At 37.4% G+C, this 25,490-nt stretch overlaps 1 protein-coding gene across 7 annotated transcripts in view; it reads right to left on the bottom strand.

Moving 5' to 3' along the window:
• The window catches only part of PLD5 (phospholipase D family member 5), a 463,257-nt gene that overhangs the window by 104,702 nt on the left and 333,065 nt on the right, over positions 1-25,490 (bottom strand). The gene's annotated exons all lie outside the window — the stretch shown is intronic.

Here is a 25,490-nt window from a genome sequence, read left to right as displayed (position 1 = left end):
AGCCTTTCTTTATTTGATAGTTCTTAATATAAGCAATGGGGTTATTCAAGCCTTACAGAAATGCAAGGTCAACTAGGTCACCCAGACTATTGTTAAAAACCAAAAAATTCACTTTAAGATCTGAATTTAACCAATTGTTCTATGCATGATGTGTCATAATCAGTTGTCAAGCTGCTATGTACTGCTGCCTCAGGACTATGTGTTTACAGCTTCTCAAAAGGAACATATACGGGGGGACCTTCAAGATGGCAGAAGAGTAAGACGTGGAGATCACCTTCCTCCCCACAAATATATCAAAAATACATCTACATATGGAACAAGTCCTACAGAATACCTACTGAACGCTGGCAGAAGACCTCAGACTTCCCAAAAGGCAAGAAACTCCCCACATACCTGGGTAGGGCAAAAGAAAAAAGAAAAAACAGAGACAAAAGAATAGAGATGGGACCTGCACCTCTGGGAGGGAGCTGTGAAGGAGGAAATGTTTCCACACACTAGGAAGCCCCTTCACTGGTGGAGATAGGGGGTGGGTGGGAGAAGCTTCAGAGCCACGGAGGAGAGGGCAGCAAAAGAGGTGCAGAGGGCAAAAGGAGAGATTCCCTCACAGAAGATCAGTGCCAACCAGCACTCACCAGCCTGAGAGGCTTGTCTGCTCACCCATCGGGATGGGTGGGTGCTGGGAGCTGAGGCTCAGGCTTCGGAGGTCAGATCCCAGGGAGAGGACTGGGGTTGGCTGTGTGAACACAGCCTGAAGGGGGCTAGTGTGCCACAGCTAGCTGGGAGGGAGTCTGGGAAAAAGTCTGGACGTGCCTAAGAGGCAAGACACCATTGTTTCGGTGCGTGTGAGGAGAGGAGATTCAGAGCACTGCTTAAACGAGCGCCAGAGACAGGTGCGAGCTGCGGCTATCAGCGCGGACTCCAGAGTTGGGTAGGAAATGCTAAGGCTGCTGCTGCAGCCACCAAGAAGCCTGTGTGCAAGCACAGGTCACTATCCACACCACCCCTCCCGGGAGCCTGTGCAGCCTGCCACTGCCAGGGTCCCATGATCCAGGGACAACTACCCTGGGAGAACAAGTGGTGCGACTCAGGCTGTTGCAACATCATGCTGGCCTCTGCCACCACAGACTCACCCCACATTCCATACCCCTCCCTCCCCCGGCTGAGTGAGGCAGAGCCCCCTAATCAGCCTCTTCTTTAACCCCGTCCAGTCTGGGTGAAGAACAGACATGAGAGGGCAACCTACACACAGAGGCAGGGCCAAAACCAAAGCTGAACCTCAGGAGCTGTGTGAACAAAAAAGAGAAAGGGAAATTTCTCCATGCAGCCCCAGGAGCAGTGGATTAAATCTCCACAATCAATGTGATGTACCCTGCATCTCTGGAATACCTGAATAGACAACGAATCATTCCAAAATTGAGGTGGTGGACTTTGGGAGCAACTGTAGACTTAGGGTTTGCTTTCTTCATCTAATTTGTTCCTGACTTTATGTTTATCTCAGTGTAGTATTTAGAGCTTATCATCATTGGTAGATTTGTTTATTGATTTGGTTGCTCTCTTCCTTTATTATTATATATATATATATATATATATATATATTGTTTTTTTCTTTTTTCCCTTTTTGTGAGTGTGTATATGTATGATCCTTTTTGTGATTTTGTCTGTATAGGTTTCCTTTTACCATTAGTCCTAGGGTTCTGTCTGTCCTTTATTTATTTATTTTTTTTTAGTATAGTTTTTTAGTGCTTGTTATCATTGGTGGATTTGTTTATTGGTTTGGTTGCTCTGTGTTTTCTTTTCCTTTTTTTTTCTTTTTAATTTTTTCAGTTAAATTTTTTTTTATTTTAATAACTTTATTTATTTTATTTCTTTTTCTTTCTTTCTTCTTTTTCCCCTCCCTTTTCTTCTGAGCTCTGTGGCTGACAGGGATTTGGTGCTCCAGCTGTGTGTCAGGCCTGAGCCTCTGAGGTGAGAGAGCTGAGCTCAGGACTTTGGTACACCAGAGACCTCCTGGGACCACGTATCAATCAGTGAGAGCTCTCCCAGAGATCTCCATTTCAACACTAAGACCAAGCTCCACTCAACGACCAGCAAGCATCAATGTTAGACACCCCATGCCAAACAACTAGCAAGACAGGAACAAAACCCCACCCATTAGCAGAGAGGCTGCTGAAAATCATAATAAGTTCACAGACACCCCAAAACACACCAACAGATGCAGTCCTGCCCAACAGAAAGACAAGATCCAGCCACATCCACCAGAACACAGGCACCAGTCCCCTCCACCAGGAAGCCTACACAACCCACTGAACCAACCTTACCCACTGAGGGCAGAAACCAAAAACAACAGGAACTACGAACCTGCAGCCTGCAAAAAGGAGACCCCAAACACAGTAAGTTAAGCAAAATGAGAAGACAGAGAAAAACCCACCAGCCCAAACAAATGAGGAAGCAGTCTACATGAAAAAGAATTCAGAGTAATGATAGTAAAGATGAACCAAAATCTTGGAAATACAAGGGAGAAAAAACAAGAAATGTTTAATGAGGACGTAGAAGAACTAAAGAGCAAACAAACAATGATGAACACCACAATAAATGAAATTAAAAATTCTCTAGAAGGAATCAATAGCAGAATAACTGAGGCAGAAGAATGGATAAGTGACCTGGAAGACAAAATAGTGGAAATAACTACCACAGAGCAGAATAAAGAAAAAAGAATGAAAAGAATTGAGGACAGTTTCAGAGACCTCTGGGACAACATTAAATGCACCAACATTCGAATTATAGGGGTCCCAGAAGAAGAAGAGAAAAAGAAAGGGACTGAGAAAATATTTGAAGAGATAATAGATGAAAACTTCCCTAATATGAGAAAGGAAATAGTCAATCAAATCCAGGAAGCACAGAGAGTCACATACAGGTAAATCCAAGGAGAAACACACCAAGACATATATTAATCAAATTATCAAAAATAAAATACAAAGAAATAATATTAAAAGCAGCAAGGGAAAAGCAACAAATAACATATAAAGGAATACCCATAAGGTTAACAGCTGATCTTTCAGCAGAAACTCTGCAAGCCAAAACGCAGTGGCAGGACATATTTAAAGTGATGAAAGGGAAAAACCTACAGCAAGATTACTCTACCCAGCAAGGATCTCATTCAGATTCTACAGAGAAAGAAAAAGCTTTACAGGCAAGCAGAAGCTAAGAGAATTCAGCACCACCAAACCAGCTTTACAACAAATGCTAAAGGAACTTCTCTAGGCAGGAAACACAAGAGAAGGAAAAGACCTACAATAAAAACCCAAAACAATTAAGAAAATGGTCATAGGAACATACATATTGATAATTACCTTAAACGTGAATGTATTAAATGCTCCAACCCAAAAACACAGGCTCACTGAATGGATACAAAAACAAGACACACAAATATGCTGTCTACAAGAGACCCACTTCAGACCTAGGGACACATGCAGACTGAAAGTGAGGGGATGGAGAAAGATATTCATGCAAATGGAAATCTAAAGAAAGCTGGAGTAGCAATTCTCATATCAGACAAAATAGACTTTAAAATAAAGGCTATTACAAGAGACAAAGAAGGACACTTCACAATGATAAAGGGATCAATCCAAGAAGAAGATATAACAATGGTAAATATTTATGCACCAAACATAGGAGCACCTCAATACAAAAGGCAAATGCTAACATCCATAAAAGGGGAAATCGACAGTAACACAATAATACTAGGGGACTTTAACACCCCACATTCACCAATGGACAGATCATCCAAAATGAAAATAAAAAGAGAAACACAAGCTTTAAATGACACATTATACAAGATGGTCTTAATTGATATTTATAGGACATTCCATCCAAAAACAACAGAATAAACTTTCTTCTCAAGCAAGTGCTCATGGAACATTCTCCAGGATAGACATATCTTGGTTCACAAATCAAGCCTTGGTAAACTTAAGAAAATTGAAATCGTATGAAGCATCTTTTCCAAACATAACACTATGAGACTAGAAATCAATTGCAGGAAAAAATCTGTAAAAAATACAAACACATGGAGGCCAGATAATACATGACTCAATAACCAAGAGATCACTGAAGAAATCAAAGAGGAAATCAAAAAATACCTAGAAACAAATGACAATGAAAACACAACAATCCAAAACCTATGGGATGCAGCAAAAGCAGTTCTAAGAGGGAAGTTTATAGGAATATAATTCTATTTCAAGAAACAAGAAACATCTCAGATAAACAACCTAACCATACACCTAAGCAATTAGAGACAGAACAAAAAAACCCCAAAGTTAGAAGAAGGAAAGAAATCATAAAGATCAGATCAGAAATAAATGAAAAAGAAATGAAGGAAACGATAGCAAAGATCAATAAAACTAAAAGCTGGTTCTTTGAGAAGATAAACAAAATTGATAAACTATTAGCTGGACTCATCAAGAAAAAAAGGGAGAAGACTCAAATCAGTAGAATTAGATGAAAAAGGAGAAGTAACAACTGACACTGCAGAAATACAAAGAATCATGAGAGATTACTACAAGCTACTATATGACAATAAAATGAACAACCTGGAAGAAAGGGACAAATTCTTAGAAAAGCACTACCTTCCAAGACTGAACCAGGAAGAAACAGAAAATATAAACAGACCAATCACAAGTACTGAAATTGAAACAGGGATTAAAAATCTTCCAACAAACAAAAGCCCAGGGCCAGATGGCTTCACAGGTGAATTCTATCAAACATTTAGAGAAGAGGTAACACCTATCCTTCTTAAACTCTTCCAAAATATAGTAGAGGGAGTAATACTCCCAAACTCATTCTATGAGGCCACCATCATCTTGATACCAAAACCAGACAAAGACTTAATAAAGAAAGAAAACTACAGGCCAATATCATGGATGAACATAGATGCAAAAATCCTCAACAAAATACTAGCAAACAGAATCCAACAGTACATTAAAAGGATCATACACAATGAACAAGTGGGGTTTATTCTGGGAATGCAAGGAATCTTCAGTATAAGCAAATTAATCAATGTGATATACCATATTAACAAACTGAAGAATAAAAACCATATGATCATCTCAACAGATGCAGAAAAAGCTTTTGACAAAATTCAACACCCATTTATGATAAATACCGTCCAGAAAGTAGGCATAGAGGGAACTTATGTCAACATAATAAAGGCCATATATGACAAACCCACAGCAAACATCATTCTCAATGGTGAAAAACTGAAAGCATTTCTGCTAAGATCAGGTACAAAACAAGGATGTCCACTCTCACCACTATTATTCAACATAGTTTTGGAAGTTTTAGCCACAGCAATTAGAGAAGAAAAACAAATAAAAGGAATCCAAATCGGAAAAGAAGAAGTAAAACTTTCACTGTTTGCAGATGACATGATACTATACATAGAGAATCCTAAAGATGCTACAAAAAATCTACTAAAGTTAATCAATGAATTTGGTAAAGTAGCAAGATACAAAATTAATGCACAGAAATCTCTTGTATTCCTACACAGTAATGATGAAAAATCTGAAAGAGAAATTAAGGAAACACTCCCATTTACCATTGCAACAAAAAGAATAAAATACCTAGGAATAAACCTACCTAAGGAGACAAAAGACCTGTATGCAGAAAACTATAAGACACTGATTAAAGAAATTAAAGATGAAACAAACAGATGTAGAGATATACCATGTTCTTGGATTGGAAGAATCAACATTGTGAAAATGAGTATACTACCCAAAGCAATCTACAGATTCAGTGCAATCCCTATCAAACCACCAATGGCATTTTTCACAGAACTAGAACAAAAAATTTCACAATTTGTATGGAAACACAAAAGACCCTGAATAGCCAAAGCAAACTTGAGAAAGAAAAACGGAGCTGGAGGAATCAGACTCCCTGACTTCACACTATAATAGAAACCTACAGTAATCAAGACAATATGGTACTGGCACAAAAACAGAAATATAGATCAATGGAACAGGATAGAAAGCCCAGAGATAAACCCACACACATATGGTCACCTCATCTTTGATAAAGGAGGCAAGAATATACAATGGAGAAAAGACAGCCTCTTCAATAAGTGGTGCTGGGAAAACTGGACAGCTACATGTAAAAGAATGAAATTAGAACACTCCCTAACACCATACACAAAAATACACTCAAAATGGATTAAAGACCTAAATGTAAGGCCAAATACTATAAAACTGCTAAGAGGAAAACATAGGCAGAACACTCTATGACATAAATCACAGCAAGGTCCTTTTTGACCCACCTCCTAGAGAAATGGAAATAGAAACAAAAATACACAAATGGGACCTAATGAAACTTAAAAGCTTTTGCACAGCAAAGGAAACCATAAAGAAGACGAAAAGACAACCCTCAAAATGGGAGAAAATATTTGCAAACGAAACAACTGACAAAGGATTAATCTCCAAAATATACAAGCAGTTCATGCGGCTCAGTATCAAAAAAACAACAAAACAAATCCAAAAATGGGCAGAAGACCTAAATAGACATTTCTCCAAAGAATATATACAGATTGCCAACAGACACATGAAAGGATGCTCAACACCACTAATCATTAGAGAAATGCAAAACAAAACTACAATGAGGTATCACCTTACACCAGTCAGAATGGCCATCATCAAAAAATTTACAAACAGTAAATGCTGGAGCTGGTGTGGAAAAAAGGGAACCCTCTTGCACTGTTGGTAGGAATGTAAATTGATACAACCAGTATGGAGAACCATATGGAGGTTCCTTAAAAAACTAAAAATAGAATTACCATATGACCCAGCAATCCCACTACTGGGCATATACCCTGAGAACACCATAATTCAAAAAGAGTCATGTACCACAATGTTCATTGCAGCTCTATTTACAATAGCCAGGACATGGAAGCAACCTAAGTGTCCACTGACAGATGAATGGATAAAGAAGATGTGGCATATATATACAATGGAATATTACTCAGCCATAAAAAGAAATGAAATTGACTTTTTTGTAGTGAGGTGGATGGACCTAGAGATTGTCATACAGAGTGAAGTAAGTCAGAAAGAGAAAAACAAATTCTGTATGCTAACATATATACATGGAATCTAAAAAAAAAAAAGAAAAGGTTCTGAAGAACCCAGAGGCAGGACAGGAATATAGATGCAGATGTAGAGAGTGGACTTGAGGACACGGGGATGGGGAAGGGTAATCTGGGACGAAGTGAGAGAGTGGCATGGACATATATACAGTAGCAAATGTAAAATACGTAGCTAGTGGGAAGTAGCCACCTAGCACAGTGAGATCAGCTCGGTGCTTCGTGTCCACCTAGAGGGGAGGGATAGGAAGGGTGGGAGGGAGATGCAAGAGGGAGGGGATATGGGGATATATGTATACGTATAGGTGATTCACTTTGTTACAAAGCAGAAACTAATACACCATTGTAAAGCAATTATACTCCAATCAAGATGTTAAAAAAAAAAAAAAAGGAACATATAGCCCACTGAATACAACGCCACTTAAATGAATTTCCGGTAAAGGTCCATTTCTTTAAAAGAACAATCTACATGTATATATTTAATGTACTAAACTATTCTATTTTCACATATTCAGTATTAATAAAGAAAATGTATTCTGGTGGGCCTTTTCTTTGTCAAAATCTTCACTACAAGAGGAAGATGTAATATCATATGCCTAAGGCTACATTCCAGGATACAGAAAGAAGAGTGATTTACACTATGAACTTAATCTGTAACTCTTGGGAAAATGTATGCATCTGAGCTCCTGTGGCAGGAGGATGACAATAGAGGCCATGGGGCTGGGAGAGGATCTACGGTGAAGAGAGCATCCAGGAAGTTTTTCTCTGTGGGTGGAGCAAGTTCATTATCCTAGATAATTGCAGGCACATGTTCCTTAGCCTTCAGCCATCCAGGAAGAGTAACATGCCAGAGGTATGGAAGAACCTGAATGTCCAAAATGGGTAGTTATCATGGCAATTATGGAGAGACCCAAATCTGCACAGAGGGTGTGGTATCCCCAGAGACAGCTGTCAGTGCTCCTAAGTGGATGAAGAGCAGCATTTGTCTTTGGAGAGTGTATTAGTTTCTTAGGGCTGCCATTACAAAGTATCACAAACTGAGTGACTTAAAACAACAGAAACTTGTTCTCTCTTAGTTCTGGAGGTTAGAAGTCCAAAATGAAGATGTCAGCAGGGCCGTGCTCCCTCTGAAACCTGTACAGGATAATCCTTTCTTGCTTCTTCCTAGCTTCTTGTGGTGGCCATCAATCTTTGGCATTCCTTTGCTAACAGATGCATCACTCCAATCTCCCCACTTCTGTTGTCACATGGTGTCTTCTTCTTATGTGTCTCTGTTTTCTCCTCTTCTTATACTGACATTAATTATGCTGGATTAAGGGGCCATTGTACTACAGTATGATCCTATCTTAATTAATTATACCTGCAAAAAATCTACTTCCAAATAAGGTCATATTCTGAGGTACTGGGGGTAGGTCTTTAACGTGTCTTCTGGGGAGACACAACTCAATCCATAACAGAGATCTTGGACACTTTAACTGCCTATGCTCTTCAACAGCACTAGGCTGACCAGCACTAATGGGAGCATCTTCTCATCTCTGGAGGAAGAGAATCAAGGTGATCTTGGATTTGCTTCAGAGTCTACCTTCAACATGTGCCTCTGTCAGGTCTTCACCTGCCTTCTCATTCTGCCTAGAAACTCTAATCTTCTGTGACATTGGCTGGCTCTCACTTCCTGGCCTGGGATATGTGCATTGGACTATTTATTAGCTCTTAGACTCCCCACCTATTCTGGGGTCCCAAGCCCCAGGCCACTGGCCCACCTGAGTGGACACTGAGCCTATCTGAAGGACGCACTGAGGATTATCCCTTTCAACCTCTCCATCCCACACTGCATAGGCATCTCCCTAAAAGTACTATGTTAATTTATTTGGCAGTTTAGCCTAAAGAATGTGATTTCAGGGACCACAGGCCTGTGTAACCCTGCAGCCAGAGTATCTACAGTTACTTATTGATGCCTAAAAGTATTCAATAAACCTTTACTCAATATCTAATATATACCAAATGTTATGTGAAATTATGGACAAAAGACCAAAAGTGGATGATTCAAATTCAAGCATACCACGGTGTGGCCAAAATGGTGGGAAGACCCTGAGCTCACCTCCTCCCAAGGGCACACCAAAATTACAACTATTTACAGAATAACTATTGATGAGAAAAATCAGAAGGCCAGCAGAAAACATCCACAACTAAAAATATAAAGAGGGAACCACAATGAGACTTGTAGGAGGGGTGGAGACACGGTACAGTCAAGACCCATACCCTGGGGTGGGTGACCCACAAAAGGGAGGATCTTCCCAATGAGCAGGTGATCTGAGCTCCAAATCAGGCTCCCCAGCCTGGGGGTCCTGCACCAGGAAGACGAGCTTGTAGAGCATTTGGCTTTGAAGGCTGGAAGGGCTTATTTACTTACTTTCGGGATAGCCAGAGGGCTGTGGGAAATAGGGACTCCACTCTTAAAGGGTGCACACAAAATCTCACATGCTCTAGGACCCAGGGCAGAAGAAGTGATTTGAAAGGAGCCTGGTTCAGACCCACCTGCTGATCCTGGAGAGTCTGCAGGAGAGGCAGGAGGTAACTGGAGCTCACCCTGGGGACACAGACATTGGTGGCAGCCATTTTGGGGAGCTTTATCTGCCACTTGGACACCATTCCTGGCAAGAGTCGTTTTGGAATCCTCCCTTGAGCTTATTAGCACTGGAGCCTGACCTCACCCACTGGATGGTCAGCACCAGTACTGGGAGGCTTCAGGCCAAACAACTAGCCAGGCAGGGACATAGCTCCACCCAGCAGCAGGCCTGCTGTCTTAAGTCCCCTGAGCCCAGAACCACCCTGGGACCCAGCCCTGTCCACCAGAGGCTCGAGGACTCTAGGACCAAGCCCTGCACACTAGCCTTAGGACCGCCAGGGCCTTGCACCCAGAGACACCAGCTCTGCCAACCAGTAAGCCAGCACTAGCCCCAGGATCTGGCCTCACCCACCAATGGGCAGGCACCAGCCCCGCAATCCCCTGGGCCTGGCCCTGCCCACCAGCAGGCAGACACAAGTCCCAGGACCATCACATCCCAGCAGCCTCCTATATCAGGACCCAGCCCTGCCCGCCAGCAGAACAAAACCAGCTCCAAGACCTCCAAGGCCCTGCAGGCAGCAGCCTCATGACCTGGTCCCCCTAACCAGTAGCCAGTAGTTTCTGCACAAGGGAGGGCCTGGCAACCAACCAAACCGGAGGCCAGACACCTACCAGACTGCCCACAGTAGTCAGTCTGCCATAACAGAAAGACCTGCACAGCCCACATAGGGAGGACCCCTAGAGCATTTACCTCTGGTGACCAAAGGGGAGTATATTACTGGGATGCATAGAACATCTCTTATAAAAGGTTACTTCTCCAAGGCAGGGAAACATAATCAACCTGCCAAATACATAGAAGTACAAACAGCAAATTACGCAAAATGAGGTGACAAAGGAATAGGTTCCAAATGAAGGAACAAGATAAAACCCCAGAAGAACTAAGTGAAGTGGAGATAGGCAATCTACCCAAGAAAGAGTTCAAGGTAATGGTTGGAAGGATGTTCAAAGAACTCAGGAGCAGAATGGATGAACACAGTGAGAAGTTTAACAAAGGTTAGAGAATATAAGAAAAGAACCAAACAGAGCTGAAGAATACAATAACTGAAATGAAAAATACACTAGAAAGAATCAGCAGTCGATTAAATGATACAGAAAAACAGATCAGCAAGCTGGAAGACAGAGTAGTGGAAATCACTGAAGCTGAACAGAAAAAAGAATAATAAGAAGTGGGGACCATTTATGAGACACCTAATGTTCACATACTAACATTCACATAATAGGGTTCCCATAAGGAGAAGAGAGAGAGAGAAAGGGGCAGAGAACATATTTGAAGACATAATAGCTGAAAACTTCCCTAACCTGGGGAAAGAAACAGGTTTCCAGGTCCAGGAAGCACAGAGGGTCCTAAACAGGATCAACCCAAAGAGGACCACACCAAGACAAATTGTAATTAAAATGGCAAAAATTAAAGATAGAGAGAATATTAAAAGCAGAAAGGGAAAAGCAAGAAGTTAGTTACCCACAAGGGAACTCCCATGAGGCTATCAGTTGAATTTTCAGCAGAAACTCTGCAAGCCAGAAGGGAATGGCACAATATATTTAAAGTGATGAAAGAGAAAAAGCTACAACTAAGAATACTCTACCTGGCAAGGCTTTCATTCAGATTTGATGGTGAGATCAAAAGTTTTACAGACAAGCAAAAGCTAAAAGGGTTCAGCACCACTAAGGCAGCTTTATAGTGAAAGGTTAAAGGGACTTCTCTAAGAGAAAAAGAAAAGGTCACAACCAGAAACATGAAAATTATGAAAGGAAAAATCTCATTGGTAAAGGCAAATATATAGTAAAGGTCATAAATTAGCAATGTATAAAGGTAGTAGGAAGGATAAAAGACAAAAGCAGGGGGGACTGGATGAAGGTAGTCAAAAGGTACAAACTTCCAATTGTAAGATAAATAAGTACTAGTGATGTACAACATGATAAATTAACACTGCTGTATGTTAGAGATGAAAGTTTTTAAAAGCGTAAATCCTGAGTTCTCATCACAAGAAAAACTTCTTTTTATTTCTTTAATTTTGTATCTATATGAAATGATAGACGTTTAGTAAACTTACTGTGATAATCATTTCATGATGCATGTAAGTCAAATCATTACGCTGTACACCTTAAACTTATATAGTACTGTATGTCAATATGTCAATAAAACTGGAAGAACAAAAAACAAATTCAAGCATACCAAATAAAGTGCAAAATTTAAAATGATCAGGATCTGCTCCATCCCTGCTGTTCAGATAGCAAGGGGGCACTGAATATCTGAAAGATGAAAAAGGGGTGCCCCCATCGCTCTATTAGGGAACCCCAAGTGAAGGCTGAGAGCATGAAAGACAGTGATGGCTTCACAGTTCTGCTAGAGCCAGAGCTGCAAGGCCAGCAGAACTGTGTGTAGAGATCAAGAAATATGTAATAACAGTAACTCCCATTTACTGAACACCTCTGTGTGCCCAGGGCCAAGACAGCTATGTTACAATGATCCCACATGGTATATCGTTTTTCCCCTACAAACTACTGGACATGGTATAAGAAAATCAATTGAAAATAGTTGATGATACATCTGGAAAAATATTTGTCTACATATGGTTTGTGAAATATCACTTTCACATTAAGAATTATCTATTCGTCTCTATCTAAATCTAATCCCCATCTATCTCTGAAGATAAATGCTTTATCTTAATTTATAACTTAATTTACATCTATAGTTACATAACTATAATTTATATATTTATAAATATATATTTAGTCATATCCAACTGTCCCTCACTTTATTACAAACATATTATTCAAAATTTTACTTAAAATAATTTATTTTACATGCACTTCTAAATTATCTTTTTTGTTGGTTATAGAAATTATCCTCATCCTATTGTTTTTTTATGTATTAGAAAGAGATGGTTAAAATCCAATATTTTCTGACTATAAAACATATTTAATTACAAAAAAAGTTTTTAATGCACCATTTATTGCAGTGGTAGTATTAAGTGCACAAACCAAATTTGAGTTTATTACATGGTATTATGCTAGAATTTTAATTGGCAAAGAAGGTTACACACATTTTTATGAAGTAAATGTTATAGACTTATAAGATTACAAAATATCTTTAAAAATATCTTTATTGATTCAAATAAACACCTTTTTTCAACAGCTTTGAAAAGGTATTTGTTAAGTTTGATTAATCAATTTTCATTCTCCTATGTTTCATTTTTAATAGAGAAAAATGTTGTTGGTCTCTCTGCAGCCAATGATCCACTGTGTAGATGCCTCAGGATGCCAAGTGAGAGGTGCACATCACAGCAACAGTGACACACCAGGACCACTGGCTGGTTGCTGTGCAAGGTTGTTGGTAGGTCTGGATTTCTGCAGTTCCTCCTGTTTTCAGCCTGATCATTTACGTGTTTAACTGATGGTTAACAGAAATTATTAGCAATTCAAAATAATGTTTTTAAAAAATTTTTATTTTTTTATTATTTTATTTTATTTATTTATTTATTTTGGCTGCATTGGGTCTTCGTTGCTGCACGTGGGCTTTTCTCTGGTTGTGGCGAGTGGGGGCCACTCTTCACCAGTGCACAGGTTTCTCATTGCAGTGGCTTCTCTTTTTGTGGAGTATGGGCTCCAGATGCGTGGGCTTCAGTAGTTGTGGCAAGTGGGCTCAGTAGTTGTGGCTCATGGGCTCTAGAGCGCAGGCTCAGTAGTTGTGGCGCATGGGGCCCAGTTGCTCTGTGGCATGTGGGATCTTCCCGGACCAGGGCTTGAACCCATGTGCCCTTCATTGGCAGGCAGATTCCCAACCACTGTGCCACCAGAGAAGCCCCTCAAAATAATGTTTTTATGTGCAAACATGATAAATCAAGAGGATGTACTTGTTTCTATAATTGCTTTATCAATTACTTTCACAATATCTAAGAAGTCCAATTAAATCTTTAAAAAAGCTACAAATGTGCTGACGTGGTGGTGGTGAAGTCCTAATCCACTGCACTAATCAAGATAAAGTGGTGTGGATAATCCCCTTGTTTTAATTCCTTCTTGAGAAGTAAAATATTAACAATCAGGAAATCCCAAAGTACTTATTAATCCTTTGAGCTTTAATAGAGATGCTCTGTTGACATTTAATAGAGAATGCTCCTGGTTTTAGAGCAGTTCTATTTCTTTACTGTTATTCTTATGGTATTAACCAGATAATATTGTACTTTATTTTGTGCATGCATAGTGTCAATGAAGAAAATAATCCATTGAAATTTAACAGAGAAAATGAAAATATTAACTAAAAGTTATTTATTAATTAAAAAAATACTTAAAGAAAAAAAGTATAATGTCACAATGAATTGGAAATTAATGTCACTACCTTGGGGAATCAAGTTTACTGCATATACACATATTTAAAAATGTGAATCCTCCTCTAGAAAGACTTTCCAGCATTAAACTTGCATATTATAGATCTGTCCTATATCTTGTTTAGTGGAATTAATAACTAACTCACGTATAGAGAGCACTGTTCTTTTTCAGGGACCCTAATGTTTGCCTTAGTCAGATTTTGGAGCACCTCACTGTTCCTCATGTATGATGCAGCTGTGGATGATAGTACATGGCTGAGCTCAAAGTCACCCCCACCCGCCTACAGTGCAGACCCTTGGCGACCAGCCTTCTATCTGTGCCTACCACATGATTTTTAGGACATGACTATGTCTGTGATTCTGCTTTATTACCATCAACAAAAAAATCCTTATACTCATATTTTGATCAGAAATAGATTCACAAATAATATATTTGTTGAACAGTAGCTAATTCATCACCTCAGGATACTCATTCCAATCTAAAATTGCTAAAATATTATTTATCATTTCCATTTGGAAACTTCAGGAATGTGCTTTCTCTCTAGATTAACTGAACAGCAGAGATTCTGAAGAGGTTTAACCTTGGAATGTTCACACACACTTACACATAAGGAAGATAACTCAGGGGGAAAGTGAACAACGTCAGAAGACATCTGGTTGAAGAATTTAATATTTAATTCCAGTGTACATAAGAGAGTTAAATTCTACCTATGCTCAGATTTATATACTCCAGATGTATCTTCTCTACATCTAGCAGTTCTCTCTCTGTCTCTTTCATGAAGGGGAAACAAAATCTTCATAGGCTATGTCTGTTAGTTGATGTTACATGTGGTTTAGATGTTCATCCTTTCTTCTTGGCCAATGCCCTCTTCTTAGAGTGTTAGATGCACCCACGTGATGCAGAATGGAAAGGTCTAGGTACCATGTAAATCTGTTTAGTCTCTATTTTGCCACAGCTGATTGAACCAAATGTAGACACGTGACCTAAGCTGAGCCAATAAGATTTCCTCTGAAGCTAATTAAAAGAAGCTGTGCTGGAGAGTCATAAACAGATGGAGTTTGCCATGACTATCCAAGTCCACATAAATGAAGGGGAGGAGAAGGCAAGCTTCAGAGAGTGTGAAAGAACCAGATGCGTGAGGAAAAGAGATAAAAAGACAATGTCCTCCCAGGAGAGGAAAAGGAAGAGGGAGGCAGTGGTAGAGGAGAGTCCTTGGCAGCCTCATCTCCTCAGACCAGCTCCACTTCAGACCTTCAGTTCCTCTAAATCTTTAGAATAAATTACTTGTTATTTAAACTTGGTTTGGAGGGGTTATGTTTCTTTACTAACTTATTCTTATGGTATTGATCAGATAAGATTGTACTTTATTTTGTGCACACATAAGTCCTACAAGCTTTATATGCATATTTTTAATGTCTGACTAAAAATATTCAGTTCTGGGCTAAAAATCATGCAATTTTTAGCAACGAGCCAGTTGCACAAATTGTATGATTAAATGTTTCAAATTTAAAATAAACATTCTGTCAAAATACTCTTCGTAATGACACAAAAAGAAATATGTTAGTACATTGTGGTTAAAAGTGGAAAATAAAGTTCTATATTCCCCTTGATTATCATGAAAAAAATCAAACAAATGTATCTCCAAGTTTACTTCCAGAAAGTCACCTGTTGTAAGTATATTACTAAAGCTTTAGTAAATTTCAAGAGAATATATATAACTTACAAGAAAATTATGAAGCACCATATACAAATGGATACCTGTGAACCTTCCTTCTTACTAAAAATAAAAACTAAAACCTTGCCAATCTAATTAAAGCAGTGCTTCCCAGTCAGTGATGATTCTGTCCCCCTTCCCCCATGGGACATGCAACAATAACTGGAGACATTTTTGTTTGTCATAATTGGTGACAGGAACACTATTAGCATTCAGTGGGTAGAGTTCAAGGATGTTGTTAAACATCCTGCAATACACCAGGCAGTCTCCCACAACAGAGACTTATCCTGCCCCAAATGTTGACAGTCTCGAGGATGAGATATCCTGCATTAAAGCTGTTTGTGTGCTTATGCTTGATCCCATATCCCTACCATTTTCTCTGATGCAACCATGATCCTGAATTTAGTGTTTACCATTGTCTTATTTTTAAATAGTTTATCACATGTTAATATACCCCTAATAGCATTATAAAAATGAGTTTATCACCAGCTTTTGAACACAGGTAATTAATGAGCCTTAAGCATGTACCAAAGGGAAATGCATCAGTATTAGTAATTATAGATTTCTGGAAAGGCTTATAGGTGTTTCCTGAAAGCAAAGTTTGCAGCAGAAGTCTATCATACCAATCAAGTTTTTCTTCTTCTGAATGTATTGATTTGTATGAGCAATGAAAAAGGTCATAGCCTATTCTTGGGAGCTTTAATAAAACGAGTACAGTTTAATCAATTTAATTAGCAACATTCTGGAATCCATTGGCTTGAAGGCTAAAGGGAACACCAAAGGGTAAAAATCACCAGTCATGACATATCTCCATTTTCAAATCATTCAGTGAGTGATATTCAGAAAATTTTTTAGATAATCAGTTACATGTTGCAGTTGTAGAAAAAGTGAATCTAAAGTGCACATTTCATTTTTAGTTTTAACATTTCCATTCAAATACTGTCAAAACTATGTTGTGGAATTTTTCATGGGTTGTCTTTGATACTTTGCTTTTAGTCTACAGATTTGGACTCAACAGGGTCCATTTCTAGTGAAATGCCATGCTTTGATTATTGCCTCATAGTTCAACAAACTATCTATAGGAATGGTTGATTTAAGGAACCATTAGGCTTTAAAATGAAATTATACTTAAAAATAAAATTTGCTCTAATATATGCTGGAGAGGGTGTAGAGAAAAGGGACCCCTCCTACACTGTTCATGGGAATGTAAATTGGTGCAGCTACTACGGAAAATAGTGTGAAAGTTCCTCAGAAAACTAAAAATAGAATTACCACAATCCTGCAATCCCACTCCTGGGCATATATCTGGAGAAAACTCTGATTTGAAAAGACACATGCACCCCAGTGTTCATAGCAGCACTATTTACAGTATCCAAGACATGGAAGCAACCTAACTGTCCATCAACAGATAAATGGACAAAGAAGATATGGTATATATACACAATGGAGTATTAATCAGCCATAAAAAAGAATGAAATAATGCCATTTGCAGCAACATGGATGGACCTCGAGATTATCATATTAAGTGAAATAATACAGAGAAAGAAAAATATCATATAATATCACTTATATGTTGAATCTTAAAAAATGACATAACTGAACTTATTTACAAAACAGAAATAGACTCACAGACATAGAAAACAAACCTATGGTTACTAAAGGGGATAGTGAGAGGTGGGGGAGATAAATTAAGAGTTTGGGATTAATATATACACACTACTATATATAAAATACATAAACACCAAAGACCTACTGTATAGCACAGGGAACTATATTCAATATCTTGTAATAACCTACAATGGAAAAGAATCTGAAAAAGACTATATATAAATTGAAGTATAGTTAATTTACAATGTTGTGAGATATATACATATATAAATATATGTATATATCTCACTTTGCTGTACACCTGAAACTAACACAACATTGTAAATTAACTATACTTCAATTTAAAAAATAGTTAAAAATAAAAAAAATCGTTGTGAAGAAAAAAATAAAGTTTGCTTAAATTATACATCCTCAATTATGCAAAAAATTCCACACTCAAAACAGATAAGTAAAACATGATCTAAAATGGCTCATCAGTTGTAATAAAATATGATAAGGTCTGGGATGTTGGTGGCCAGAGTTGAGCCCGGCCCCATTCTGCAAACACTCCACTGCATAAGCATCTTGCACCCAGCCCACCCCAGTCAGCAGCCAAGCCACAACCACACCAGGTGAGTGCATCCTGCCCACCCACGACCCTGCCACAGGCAGTGAGGTATTCCACATGAGAGACATCCTTTGAGAGCTGGCTCTGAAAACCAGGGGAGATTGTGTTTCTGGGCTCTATGGATCATCTCCTACGCAAGACCACGCATTCAAGAATGGGAGAGGGAGCTGTTTTGCCTAGTACATAAAGACAAAGACAGTCAGGCAAAATGAGGATACACTGGAATGTATTCCAAACCAAAGAATAAGAAAAATCCCCAGAAAAGGATCTTAATGAAACAGAGATGAGAAACCTAACTGATAAAGAGTTTCAAAGTAATGGTCAAAAATAAGCTCACTGATCTTGGGAGAAATGGATGAACACAGTGAGAACTTCAACAAAGAGAAAGTACCAAACAGAGGTTATAACTGAACTGAACTGAAAAATACACCAGAGGGGTTCAACAGCAGAAAGAATGAAGTAGATGCACAAATCAGTGATCTGGAAGAACAGTACTGGGTTTCATCCAGACAGAGCAGCCAAAAAAAAAAAAAAAAGAAGAAAAGAAAAAGAAAAAAAAATTTAAAAAGCAAAGGATACCTTAACAAACAACATCAAGCATAATACCATTTGCAATGTGGGGATCCTGGAAGGAGAAGAGAGAGAGAGAAAAGGCCAAAAAAATATTTCAAGAAATTATGGTGGAAAACTTCCCTAATCTGGAAAAAAAAATAGACATCCAGGAAGCCCAGATAATTCCAAACAAGATGAGCCCAAAGAGAACCACACCAAGAGACATTATAATTAAAATAGTAAAATTTAAGGATAAAGAGAGAATCTCAAAAGCAGTTAGAAAGAAAAAACCAATTTATTATGTAGAAGGAAAACTCCATAAGGCTATCAGCAGATTTTTCAGCAGGAACTTTGCAGGTCAGAAGGGAGTGGCATGATATATTCAAAATGGTGAAAGGAAAAAAACTTACAACTAGGAATACTCTACTTGGCAAAGTTATCATTCAAAATTGAGGGAGAAATAGAATTTCCTAGACAAGCAAAAGCTAAAGGAGCTCATCACCAGTAAACTGGCCTTACAAGAAATGTTAAAGAGACTTCTTTAAATGACAAAGAAAAGGCTATATCTAGAAATAAGAAAACATGAAAAAAAACTCACTGGTAAAGGCAAATATACAGTTAAGGTAGTTAATCAACTACTTATAAAGCTAGTTTGAAGGTTAAAAAACAAAAGTAGTAAAATCAAGTATAACTACAATAGTTAAAGAAGAGAAACAAAAAATGAAAAGATGTAAATTATGTAGAGCTTGTAGAATATGTTCAAGGTTAAATGACCATGAACTTAAAATATATATACTATATATAGTATGTATATATATACATATATATATATATACATACTATATATAGTATATATATACACACACACATAGATATGTATATTTGTATGTATGTATATATATACTTGTATGTATGTATATATATGTTTGTTGTCATATATGAACCTCATGATAACCACAAGCCAAAAACCTATAATAGATATATAAAAAATAAAGAGAAAGGAATCCAAATACAACACTAAAGAAAGTCATCAAAGCACAAGGGAAGAGAGCAAGAGAAGAAGAAAGGAACAGAGGAGAACTACAAAAATAGCCTGATGACAATTAACAAAATGCCAATAAGTACATAGCTATCAATAATTATTTTAAATGTAAATGGACTAAATGCTTCAATCAAAAGACAAAGAGTAAATGAATGGATAAAATAGGAGATCCATATATATGTTGCCTACAACAGACTCACTTCAGATGTAAAGACACACACAGACTGAAGGTGAAAGACTGGAAAAAGATATTCCATGTAAACAGAAATAAAAAGAAAGCTGGGGTAGCTATACTTATATTGGACAAAATAGACTTTAAGACATGAATTCACAAGCAGCATTCCCTTTGGCTGTGCCTGCTCTCTGAAAAGTCTGTCATAAGTGGTCCCAGTCCGCAAGGGGTCTTTGTTATCTCAACCTTCATTGCCTTTTTAGTGCTGGAAAAATCCCATTCCAGTAGTGCCTGCCTGGTGTCATAGATTAGTGGGTCTGTGATTGGTTGCGCCTCATGTTCCTGTAAGAGACTGGAGACACCATTTGCACTACACTATTCTTAAATCTCTGACAACAAAGGTCTTTGTTTTTGTAGACTAACTCTGGAGGTGAACTTTCTGGATTTTGGGAGGGCTGCATCTTTTGCACTTTCTTTAGGATGCCTCTTGCATTCATGTTTAAGCCATAAAAAAGGCCTACTGGCTTGAGTCCCTATCAAGATTAATATAAGATTCTACTCATTAATGACCAGACAATGGATTCTTTGAATTGGCTATATTTAAAAGAAAGTTTTTAAAGAGCTCTCTTCCTAAATAATTATCTTATCGGTACCTATGGAAAAACAAAATTGAAAAGTGTATACAAAGGAGTATTACAGCTAGCCGTAGGGACTCCCTTAACAAGATGAAAAAACAGAAATTAGATGTAGAACAAAATTTAAAGTCCACATCCAACATAAATTCTTCTTAAAATCTGGGCCTGTCTTCTCAGCAAATTCCCTTAGTTCCCCAAACTCCTCCACCTTCCCCAGAAAAATCCCATAAACACCCAGCTGCCTATATTAACTTCCCTCTTACAAGATTTACAGAGAGCACTCCAGCCTAATTTCTAGACCCAGAGTATATAGGTTACTCATGTAAATACTGAAAACCAGGAAGTGAATTTAGCAGAAGCACCTGAGATGGGCAGTAAGGCTTGCTTTGTGGGGCCCTATAATCAGGCTCTGCCAGCCTCAGGCCTTCCTATGCAATGTCCTTTGCAAATAAATCCTTGACCCCCACCAAAGGAATTCATGTCCCCTGTCCAGAAGCATATCTTTTAAATTATAAAGTCCTTTTTACCTCCACTTTTAGAAGATCCTACCAAATTTAAAGAGAAATTAAAAATATTAATGGCCATTCACAACCTAACTCACAGGGACTTTGTTTGGCAGCTAAGGGGTGTTCTTAGGTTCCTGTTCAGGGGTTTCCTGCAAATGATCAGGAAATAGCTCAGCTTGAGGCTGATATTCAGGGGTTGATAAAAACATTAGCAGAAGCTTTCCCTTCTAAGATGAATTGGTCCAAGGTTGAAGTGTGCACTCAGAAAAAAGGCCTTTGTTAAAATGCTTTATACAGACTTAACAAAGGCATACTGCATTAAACCCTGAGGCTCCAAGATATAGAAATTTTTTGGTTTCCATTTTAGTTGAAAAACTTCTCCCTGATATAAAGCAGCAAATTGAAGATAATGCAGTTGGCTGGCCAGATAAGCCCCTTGATATCATGTAGGCTGAAACCCAATTCTTGAGGAATTAAAAGCAACTGTACTTATTTTACAAATCTTTACAAAACCAGAACTGCAGTTCAGAAACAATTCAAAATCTACCTATATTTACCATACCCCAAAACTCCCCTATTCACTTCAAAATGCTTGTAGATATTGTAAAAGATCAGGACATTGAATTGGTCTAAAATGAAGGAACAACTTTAATAGTGATTACCCTGATAATAAAGAAAGGTACCTCCAAACTCCTAGGAAAAAACTTACATTATCTCTTGGTTCTTTGAAAACATAAATCTTAACATGTCTTTAAAATGCAAACACCTCAGGAAATAACTAAAACAAAGCCATACTTGCAAGAAACCAAAGACAAAAATGGAAGGGAAAGAGGCTTTTTAAAATATAAACTGCTGTAAACTCCCTTGCTCCAAGCTCATCCACAGCCTCCATTAGATTACTTGTTGAGGCAAATACAAATCTTAAAAATCTTCACAAGTGGTAAAAAGCTTTAGCCACCTGAGTGGTAAACAACTTATTCCATCTGCTGTTTATCTAAACTAGTGAGTTTTATATTGTTGTACCTGATTCATAGCTAAAATTTTGGAAGAGAAGCTATAGGATCTCTGTTTCTGTCTGCATGTTTACGTATGTCTATGTGAAACGGAGCAGAACACTGTGCCCCTCCCCCCAAGTACAAAGGCCCCTCCACGTCCCCTGCCTCTTGTTTGTAGAAAAGCTGAATTCTCCCAGGCCTCACTGAATCACAAAAGAGCAGGCTCAAGTAGTTAACAGTTAGGACAAAGGAGTCACAGACTTTAGCCATGACATAAGCTGCTCCATCTTGAGCAGTACTGAATCTATGGCTAGCACAGTTCCAAGAACTGGACTCAAGAGAATGGGATTAACATTTTGCTCATAATAATCTATATCTTTGTGAGCATCAAAATAATTATAGCTTGCTCTGCCCATATGTGTAAGCAGGCAACTAAAACTGTCAGCAAAGAGAGCATGTCGACATCTTCCACTTTGAGAATACAGCACCCTATGTCAGCATAAAGAAGTTACAGAAGACAGATCTTCACCCTAGTCCCATAGAAATGGAATGACATTTGACAAATGGGGATTCGTTAGCAGCTTTTTTGCCCCTTTCCTATTTGCGCATTTATGTTCCCTCAAAACTTACAGAAATGAGATCACTAGGCAACATTTAACCTAACTCCTGACTTATGCTCTACTGAATGCACACAATGCCTTGCCCTAACCTGTTGATTCTTTTCCTAGATTAAAAGAAGTAGGAATGAAGAATTAAGTAAAGAATGACTAGCTCTTTACTCCCAGCAGGTCCCCTTAGCAATGCTGCAGGCTGACCACACAGAAGAGATAACAACGGAAGAAAGATCATGAGGAGTCAGTGAGCCTGCACCAATAGAAAAGGCAGAACCTAACCTTCTGCCTCAGTGGTTAACTGAGATTACTTCCCCTTTTTCCCTTTAAAACTGTCATGGCTGAGCAGAATCTCTGAATTTGGTTTGGGGACATGAGTCCACCTTCTCCGCAGAATGATGTCTCTCTGACCTTAAGCAACTTTCCTTTCTACCAACACTTGCCTCTCGAGCATTGGCTTTTGAGTGGCAAGCAGCCAAAACTGAGTTCAGTAACATACCGCATGCGTGCGTGTGTGTGTGTGTGTATGTAATTTTATATGTATATGTATAATATGCCAACATTAATTTGTAAAAGAGCTCTATTTAATTGGCTTAAAATTAACACTTATGAATTAAGTATTCCTAAAATTTTCAAAAATATAGAAACTAACCCAAATGTTTTTCAAGTTCACATAATCTAAGATAATTTTCAGTAAATAAAAGCTAGTTTAAGTATGTTGGTTTAATTAATACAGATAAGTCTTTAGAGTTATCAGCATTAATACTTTTATTCTACCAAGGTTAAACAAAAGTCAAATAAGCTCATGTTATCTGTTATAAAATTTGTCAGCAAGAAAAACAACTTAAGATGATGGCTAACTGCTTTAATGTCCATGAAAGTTTCATAAGTAATCAAAGGTATAATTGCTGAAAACAAGTGAATTAGATAGATGTAGGTGAGATAAGAATTTAAAAGTGAACTTTTTCTACAATGACTGTTTTATGATATGCCTATTTAAATGGTTTCTCAAGTCTCTTTGGTAACTTACACCTTTGGAATTTTGCTAAGTAAAATTAAATGGAGAGAGATTCATTAAATATCTAGATCATTTTCAAATAAGATAAAACACAGAAACATTAATTATTGAACATAGATTTGTCTACTTTTGGTTTCCTTTAAAAGACAAACTAAAGATATTTGGATATATTAGTAAACATGTGTTTTGCCATATTGAAAAACTGTACTATGAAGAAGAATTAGTTTTCTAGAAATTATAAAATCTATTCATAAATTTGCCAATCTAAAGAAGGCTAGTGTAACAGTTCACAGTTGTTAGCATCTTAGTTTTCACTAGGAAATTCAGGTCTAAGGGCTAAGAATTCTAATTAATACAAGTAATTAAAACAACTAGAAATGATTAGAAAACATCTTTATATGCAAAAAGTATCTCTATCTGTGTGTTTTTGGCAAAAAGAAAGGTATGACAGATGGAGATGAATTTTTGTTGAGGAAAAAGAAAGTAATTTTGTCCTAAAGTAAGGTTGTTATTTCAGAATGGAAAAGAGAACAAGGTACAGACTAAAATGGACATAGAAAATTGTACAAGGTTTATGAAAAGGAATCTTGAAAAAGGAATTTTATGTGTGATCAAGCTGGCTATGATTGAAATGGACTTAATTAAGTTAAAAATTAAATAAATTTTACTATCAAAAGTACACTGGTACAAAATTAGAATTTGATTTTCTCTCTCTGTTTAAAAGGACAAGTTTCTTCAGATTATTGGTCTGCTCTTAATAAAACATTGTGAGTTTTTTTGTTTGTTTGTTTTCTTTTACCTTTTAAGTAATATGCCTAGGAATCAAATATTTGTGTTTTATAAAAATGATTTCCTGTCCTTCATGTTACTTTTATTATCAGGTCTTTGATTACTTAAAGTAAACTGAGACTTCTTGATATTAAAATAGCTAGTTTTTGCTCAGAACTATGTAAGTTTTTATATTTGCCTTCTAAATCTTTTCGTCATTTTTGTAAAATGGATAATTAAGTACTGTGATCTTATTTGGTCAAGTGTCCAAAACCTTTCGGTATTTTGACAAACTTCCTAAAATCAAATTATAAATAAAGTTTAAGTAAAGATTTTTGACCTCAAACTAACTTTGGGATTATCTGGAAGGCACCTGGAACAAAAGATATGTTCTCTCTGCTTATTAAAAAAAAGACAAAGGTCGAGGAGAGATGCTAAGCTAACTAGGCTTACATGGAAAACATTGTCAAATAAGTAATGTTATGCTTTCTTTATGTTTTCTTTGTATAGGTACATGTTATAAGTGTTCTAGAAATTATATGAATTTCCTAAAATTCTGAATATGTCCTTGTACATATTATCATTTGTAATTCTGGTTATTATCTTGGAATGTGTGTCATAGAAATAACCAAATTTCCTTGATACTGCATTATAAAGAACTTTAATCAGATTTTTAACCATGCCAAATTTTAAGTCTTTTATCATTTACAGGCAGTTATTATTTTACTCTGATGCATTTGCAAAAGTGTTCTGCAAAAGTGCTTCATCTTGAGAGATTCATGGAAATAACTCTGACAAGTACTCTAGAATATAGGTTTCTGATAACTTGAAAATCATTAAATTTAACTGGGTAAGAATTCCAGAGCTAATGGACAAACTAGATTCAATCAGAACAAATATTAATTACATGGAGCTAAATGAACTGAAGAGGATGATTATAATATTTATGACATTTTTGTTTGAAACACTGCTGGTTCTTTAATGTGTTATTTTTCCAGATTTAAGGACAACTTTTTTCTCTGATTCTACCAATAACTTAGAGCAACTTGGTAAAGTATACCTTTATGAACGAAGATGAAACAATTGCTTTTTCTCCCTACCTGATCCCTCTGGAATTTAGAAACTCTCAGTGAGAATTCTTCTTTTCATAGCAATATAGTTATTTGTATAAGGTTCAAAAGAATTTGTTC

The sequence above is a fragment of the Balaenoptera physalus genome, assembly GCF_965194825.1.
Source record: "Balaenoptera physalus genome assembly, chromosome: 1".
In the NCBI taxonomy this organism is placed as follows: domain Eukaryota; kingdom Metazoa; phylum Chordata; class Mammalia; order Artiodactyla; family Balaenopteridae; genus Balaenoptera; species Balaenoptera physalus.
Note: the sequence above shows the minus strand (reverse complement) of the source record. Positions and strands in the feature narration are given on the sequence as shown.